Source organism: Triticum urartu, chromosome 3A, assembly GCF_056163025.1.
Source record: "Triticum urartu cultivar PI428250 chromosome 3A, HENAU_Tu73, whole genome shotgun sequence".
In the NCBI taxonomy this organism is placed as follows: Eukaryota; Viridiplantae; Streptophyta; class Magnoliopsida; order Poales; family Poaceae; genus Triticum; species Triticum urartu.
The window spans coordinates 356,021,913-356,029,982 of NC_141875.1; positions in this window are offsets into that span (position 1 = coordinate 356,021,913).

Consider the following 8,070-nt stretch of genomic DNA (forward strand, 5'->3'; position numbering starts at 1 on the left):
ATCTCTGTGCTCCAGTGTCATCCCTGGATCAGTAATGCTGACACCACACAGTACTCGGAGGATTTATAACAGAGTAGCAATCACACACTTATTACATCGAGTGTCTCCATAGAGAACTTATTACAATAAATATGGCTTAAGGCCATCTAATAACAATAACAGCGGAAGGCTTGGAAGATAAGTGAGTCCATCAACTCCAACGGCATCACTGAGTATAGAACCATGACCTAGAAACTCCTTAATCGTCGTTTGAAAAGTCTGCAACATTAACGTTGCAGCCCGAAACGGGTCAGCACATGGAATATGCTGGCAAGGTAACACATAGAGAGTAATGGAGTGAAACAACTATACTATATGCATATTTGGCTGGTGGAAAGCTCTATGGTTACAGTTTTGCGTAAAGCCAATTTTTCCCTACTGCAAAGGAATAAATTTATTTAACTATCATGGTGGTTGTTAAACATTGAGAATGGTTGACAGCATCCTCAATCCCAATTAAGCATCATCATTAAACAAACCCATCAAAATTAATTTTATAGTAACATGTTGAGATTCACATGATAATCCAGGTACTAGATACTCAAGATGTCCATAACCGGGGACACGGGTAATCATGATTAGTTTATTACACTCTGCAGAGGTTTGCGCACTTTTCCCCACAAGACTCGATCGCCTCCGTTTGGTTTCTCGCACTACATGGTGTTTGAGAAACGGATGACCGAGACATAGTCTTTCAGAAGCGCTAGCACCTTACGATGGATAGACCGTTACACCTACTTTCCCCTACATCTGCTAGTCTACCCTGTAAGAGTTCGCACGACTTAATCAACTATGCTAGAGCCCATAATAGCTTGTGGCTGCACACGGAAGTTTCTAGTATGAAAAATCTCATGAGCCTTTGGGCCTGGGTGGCGGTCCATAAAGAAAAACAGGCAATCCTGGAATACCCAGGTACCTCAATCCACCCAGATGTGTGTTTAAGTTGCCACCTTAGATAAACATTAATTAACAAACTCACATCTGTCATGGATATCACTCACCCAATCCACGTCTACTAGCATAGCATGGCATAATAGGCAAACGTAGAAGTAACTCCCAAAGGTTTGATAATATAACAGGTAATAGGTGCTACCTCAACTACTTCTCATCCTGTAATTTAATTAGATCCTAATCATGCAATGTTTGAGGATTGATCTAATGCAATAAAATTGGGTAGTAGGAGGTATGATCAAAGTGTTACTTGCCTTGCTGATGATCCGCTAAACCTAGCGATTCGAAGTAACAGGTGGCGCACTCCGGGTATTCTATCGCAGACAGACAAACAAGAATACAATAAGCACTGATCTAATGCACAGGTAAAAATCAAATAAGAGATCTAACCAGAAAGTTCAACTTAAGAACTCCGGTTTGCAAAAAGAATCAAATCGAACGAAGCAACGAAAGTCAAACGGCGAAAGAAAACAACTTCGTTCTACTAATCTGGATCTAAGTCAAATTTTACAGTAGCAAAAACTTGTTTAAGTTGGTTAAAAGGATAGAGGGTTTCGAGACAAAACTCCAGGCGCTTGAATCGCCTGATTTCGATAAACGAGAGAAAAGTTATACTAAAACGAAAATCAGATCAGAAATCGCGATCAGAAAATCGCGGATTTAATCCGAGAAAAAGAAAAAAATGACGAATGTTTGCTAGAACGAACAAACGGACGAACGCTCGCTAAATAAATAAATCAGAAAAAAATTGATCTATTTAAAAAAACCGAAACTAAAAAAACGACGAAAAACCGAACGGTTTTTAAAAAAAACGACGGCACGGATTTCGAGGCGACCTCGGGCGGCGGGTCGGCGAGGCGGCGGCGTCCGGCGAGGCGGCGTCGACGGGCGGCGACGCGGCGGCGAGGCGCGGCGGCGGCGGCTCGGGCAGGGCTGGGGCTGGGGCGGCTCGAGGCTAGGGTTTCGGCCCGGGGGTGGGCCGGCTTATAAAGGCTAGTCGGGCCGGAGTCCCGGTCGGACACGGCCTGTGGGTCGGTGCGATTTTTTTAAAATAATTACGCGTAGAAGAAAAATAAAAAGAAATACTAAACGGACTCGAAAAATCCCGAAATAAATTTTCCTGGGCTTCTAAAATCAAGCCGCACAAGGTGAACATTTATTTGGTGCCTAAGTGCAATTTTCAAAAACACACATTTTTCCTAAATTCAAATAAAATAACGAAAAACTCCGAAACAAAATCTTATTTGATTTTATTATTAAATCCACAATATTTCTTTATTTTGGGAAAGTCATTTTATTCCCTCTCTCATATTTTTGTAATAGAAATAATTGATGATAAAATAATTAAAATCAAATGATCCTATTCTCAAAATTTGAGAAAACTCAAATATGAAAATAACGAAATCCCCAACTCTCTCCGTGGGTCCTTGAGTTGCGTAGAATTTTCTAGGATCAAGACCAAAAGAAAAATAAAATATGATATGCATTGATGATCTAATGTATAACATTCCAAATTGAAAATTTGGGATGTTACACTAATGCACTAAAGTTGGTTGAAAAATCACATGTGTGTCCTTGGGTGAATTTCTAGGTCCCATGCAAGAGATGGGAATGAATTTCAAACACCAGGGAACTGTTGATTGCCGACAAAATGTTGAGATACCTAGTTTTTAAATTCTAGTAAATCCAAAACTCGTCTGAAATTCATGAAACTTGGCATGCTATCATGGAGCGGCATCAACATGCTGTGGTGAAAATTTTGTCCCATTTGGGGCAGGTTTGGGTATAAGCTTCTAAAAAACTAGAGCTTCTCACAACAAGCCTGATGGTTTCGATAGGGAGCGTACCACCTTTGGGGATGGGACGATATCTGTTGCCTCTTATTTCTTTCAAAAAAATTCTAGTGTCAACATAGAAAAACAGGAGTGTTGTGTTCAATCTTGGAATTTTTCGGGGTTCGTTTGGCCTTTTTTATACATTAACTGGGTTTTCTAGGCATTTTATGTGCATAATTCAAATTTGAACTACAAGCACATGCTCCAATGCACTAAAGTTGGTTGAAAAATCACATGTGTGTCATTGGGTAAATTTCTAGGTCCCATGCAAGAGATGGGAATGAAATTCAAACACTAGGGCACTGTTAATTGCCGACAAAACGTTGAGATGCCTGGTTTTTAAATTCTAATAAATCCAAAACTCGTATGAAATTCATGAAACTTGGCATGCTATCATGGAGCGGCATCAACATGCCGTGTTAAAAAATTTGTCCCATTTGGGGCAGGTTCGGGTATATGCTTCTCGCAAACCAGAGCTTCTCACAACAAGCATGATAGTTTCGGTAGGGAACGTCCTACCTTTGGGGACGAAATGATATCCATTGCTTCTTATGCTTTCAAAAATTTCCTCGTGTCAACATAGAACAACAGGAGTGTTGTGTCAATTTTTGGGATTTTTCAGGGTTCGTTTGGACATTTTTATGCATTAACTGAGTTTTCAATGCATTTATGTGCATAATTCAAATTTGAACTACATGCACATGCTCCAGTGCATATAAATTGGTTGAAAAATCAAATATGTGTCCCTGAGTGCATGCTTAGGTCCCATGCAAGAAATGGGAATGAATTTCAAACACCAGGGCACCGTTGATTGCCGGCAAAACATTGAGATGCCTCGTTTTTAAATTCTAGTAAATCCAAAACTCGTCCGAAATTCATGAAACTTGGCATGCTTTCATGGAGCGGCATCAACGTGCCGTGGTAAAATTTTTTGTCCCGTTTGGGGCAGGTTTGGGTATATGCTTCTCACAAACCAGAGCTTCTCACAACAAGCATCATGGTTTCGGTAGGGAACGTCCCACCTTTGGGGACGAAACGATATCCACTGCCACTTATTGCTTCCAAAGTTTTTCTCGTGTCAACATAGAACAACTGGAGTGTTGTGTCCATTTTTGTGATTTTTTGGGGTTCTTTTGGACATTTTTATGCGTTAACTGAGTTTTCAATGCATTTATGTGCATAATTCAAATTTGAACTACATGCACATGCTCCAGTGCATATAAATTGGTTGAAAAATCAAATCTGTGTCCTTGGGTGCATGCTTAGGTCCCATGCAAGCAATGGGAATGAATTTCAAACACCAGGGCACTCTTGATTGCCGGAAAAACATTGAGATGCCTGGTTTTTAAATTCTAGTAAATCCAAAACTCGACTGAAATCCATGAAAGTTGGCATGCTATCATGGAATGGCACCCTACATGATGTGGTATTTTTTGTGTCCATTTTGAGAGAAGGCGCACTCAAGTAATGACAGCCAACAGAGGCATTTTGAAAAATAGATGCCACTTTAATATCTCAAACGTTTGTATATTTCAAACATGTGTTTTCTGTTAACCATTCACGTGACACCACTTGTCTTGGTTTTAATGGCTGTAGGAGGTGCCATGCGGACAGCTGCTTGACCTTGGCTGAACGGGAGGCGTGCGAGCGCAGTCCGGTGCGTAGGCTGACCGAGAGGAGTGCAAGATGTCCTCAATGCGTAGGATCACCGGGAAGCGTGCGAGCTTTACGCTGCGCAGGCTCACTGGGAAGCGAGCCCTTTGACTTCCATGGCCGCCCGCCTTCCTCTCCATTAATGACGCCTGAGCCGCTGTTTAATATGGGTAGCCTTACTGTTCGCCTCCCATTCCCCTCCCCCCCGTAGACCTCCAGCAACGCCATGGCGCAGAATGATCATCTACCACAAGTCTTCAAGTTTGGTGAAGTCGACTCCAAGCTGGAGGAGATAGAAAATAAGGAGGAATGTGGCCTCATGGACATTGCCCAGAACGAGCTGGCCACAGCGGTTGCTGCCCCCGCTCCCATCCCAGCTCCCATCCCCGTGCCCGCGCCAGCGACCATCCCCGTAGCATTGACGGGCTGGTCACCGAGCACTATCGCAGAGCTGGAAGCCGCGGGTGTCAGCGAGGTCTCCGCAGACCCGTGCGAGCTCGTGTACATGCCAGCGCCAGCACCCGTGCCCGTGTGCGCCCCTCCACCCACCGTGGCACTGCCGACCGTGCGTTTGGCTGCACCCGCGACGCCCGTGCACTCCCCTCCACCCACCGCGGCTCCAGTCCCCATGCATTTGGCTGCACCCGCCGTGCCCATGCGCGCGCCCCCTCAGCAGCATGGGACGCTACCGTCGACCGCTACCTCTCAGCGGTGCCAGTTGCCGTCCTCCCACGCCCCGCTCGTCGATCACGCGACAACATGATGTTTGATTTACAAGTGAAGAACATTTTGTGCTGCCTTGAAAACTTCAACAACGGCGTCCCGGAGGATGACAACGACAGTGCGGCATGCCGCCTTCGCCACCACTGGAAATAGTATTTTTGGGGTTTAATACTTTATCTTGAATTCTTGATCATATGAATATAAATTCGCAGTGTGATGAATGAAAGATATGGTTTGAACGAACTTGCGTTTATCTCTCTTAATGTACAGCCTTATCAAACGATTTTCTTTTGAAAAAACGTCAATGGTTTTTAAATATCAAACACTCATCGCAAACGTTTTAGTTAGAAGACATGTATGCAAACCGACAGCTTCCCCAGGAAGCCAAGGGAAAATGTGTCGAGCAGAATTTCTGTATCCCCTCAACACAAACGGTTGTTTTGCATGACCCGTGTGCACCCACGTACAAACAATTGGGTAAGATTTGCATATCTATAATTTGAGGTATGTTGCCATTTGTCAAACTGGAAAGATTGACATTTGTTTATCTAGTAACATTGCCATTTGTCAACCTTGTAACACTGCGATTTGTCAAAATATGCAGCTACAAATCACCAGCACTATCTAATTTTTGCAAGTAAAATCACTAGCACTGTTCATATGGACACCACTAGCAGGCGTGAGTTCATGGACGCATATGCAAATGTACCATTGATTACATACAACAAGTCATCAACCCACAACGACAATGAGGATACACATTCGATTATAGATCATTTCCAACAAAACATTCTAGTAAAGTTTTTCTCACACAACAAATAACAAAGCGATGAAATGAACTTCAGCTCAACCACTCGTCGGCATTGGAAACGCTTGCTTTGAATAAGAAGTGATTCTCTGGGAAGGGCCAGCTACTGTCAATCTCGAGACCAATGCAGGACTGATCATCGAGGCTGAAGCGGCCTATGTCAGGACCCATATTGGGACAATAGGGAAGCACAGTAATGTACGAGGTATAGATAGAGTTGCTTCTCATAAATGATAGTAACATTGTGTCAACACCAGCTGGATCGCCTTCCACCATCATTCGATAGTTTTGTCCAAGGAACTAGGAAGAGCGAGTTTCCTCCAAGACTTTCAATACTGAACCATGGAGAAGGTGTTGGCGCTAGTACACTAGTATCCATCCCGAATACCGTGCAACAAATGTTGGAATAGGTACGGAGAGTGCGACCATACGAGACAACACCTGCTTCCTTAGTAACATCAGCAGTGCCCTGTATACAGACAAGAAGAGGTGATCCATAGGAATAAGTTGCCAGGTGCCACTGAGTATATGGGTCCTGCTTGTCCTCATGCTCGTGAATAAAATTTTCAAGTATAGGTGGTGGAATGTTGACAGGACCTTGGAAACACAATAAGGTTAATTAGTAAAGGGAAACTAGCTAACCCGCATGCATGTGGATGAAACAATTATAATTACGGTGGAAGACAAATGTAACGAAATCATAAGGATTCCATGCAAAAACAGTGCCACAAGTGGTGGCAGCAAACACAAGACCCTCGTATTGAATTGCATCACAATACTCTTCCGTGTATAGAAACTGATTTTTGAGCAATATCCATTGAGTCGAACCATGAAGGACGGCAACAAGCTTGTCGAAGATAGTGACAACACAAGCATTCCTATGACCCCAAGAGTGGTTGGGAACTCGACAAATTGCTATCTTCTGTAGACGACAGTCAGCATGATTGTATTTGAACTCACGTAGAATACCGGTGTACTCAACCTCTGGGCAGTCATCTGAGATTTTTGGAAGTGGAACCCGGTGACGAGTGTACACATTCATAAGTTCCCACTCGCAGTTGTACCCAATATAAACAACCCAATCTCCATTTGCGCCTACCCAAGCCTTACCCTCAAGCGATGGCATCTTAACATCATACGTATCATTATCAAGCGGCATCAACTTACACAAGGCGAGGCTTCCCTCGTCCCCGCGCCAGTCAGCAGGGTCACGGTGAAGAGGATAGGGGAGATCAAACCGCTCCTAGACCCTTGGGTTCCTTGTAATAATGTTATTAGTTGAGTCGAGAATGGTCTTGAACGAACCTGCCATGCTAGCCGAGGTGATGACGTCGCACCGATCAATGAGTTCCTCCACCGCGTCATCATTCAGATCGGGGCAAGAATAACGGGGTCATTTCCGCCTTGTTCCCTCCATGGAGAAGACGATCAAACAACGGCAGAAGGAAGGGTGAAGGAAAATGGAGGAGGGAGGAAGAGCTAGCATGCGACAGCAGTTCCAAATCGAGAGGGAAATGTGAAGAGTCGGTGGACGGTTTCCACGATACACGAAGAGGCGCCTCAGGATCGAACGGTTGCCATAGAGGTTACACACTCATGACATGGGCTGAGTGAATCACATGCAATCCCATCGCACAACACACATGTCTTGTTAAGTTGAACCGTTTCTGTTATCTTGTGTCAAACGCAAACAGTTCATCCGAGTGAACCGCATGCCGTACATCGCACACACCTTGATCTAACTGACCATTTCTTTTGTGTTGCCTAATCACAAACAGTTCATCTGAGTGAACCGTATGCTGTATATCGCACACACATTCATCTGGCTGCCCGTTTCTTTTGTGTTGCCTAATCACAAATAGTTCATCCGAGTGAACCATATGCTGTGTATCGCACACGACTTCATCTGGCTGCCCGCTTCTTTTGTTCCTCCTCATCGCAAACAGTTAATTGAACTGAACCATATGCCCTTCATCGCACACACAACTAAAATCTAAACCGTGTTTGATGCATCCTCCATCGCAAACGTTTTGCACCTTTTTGACGGTTTTCATACACCAC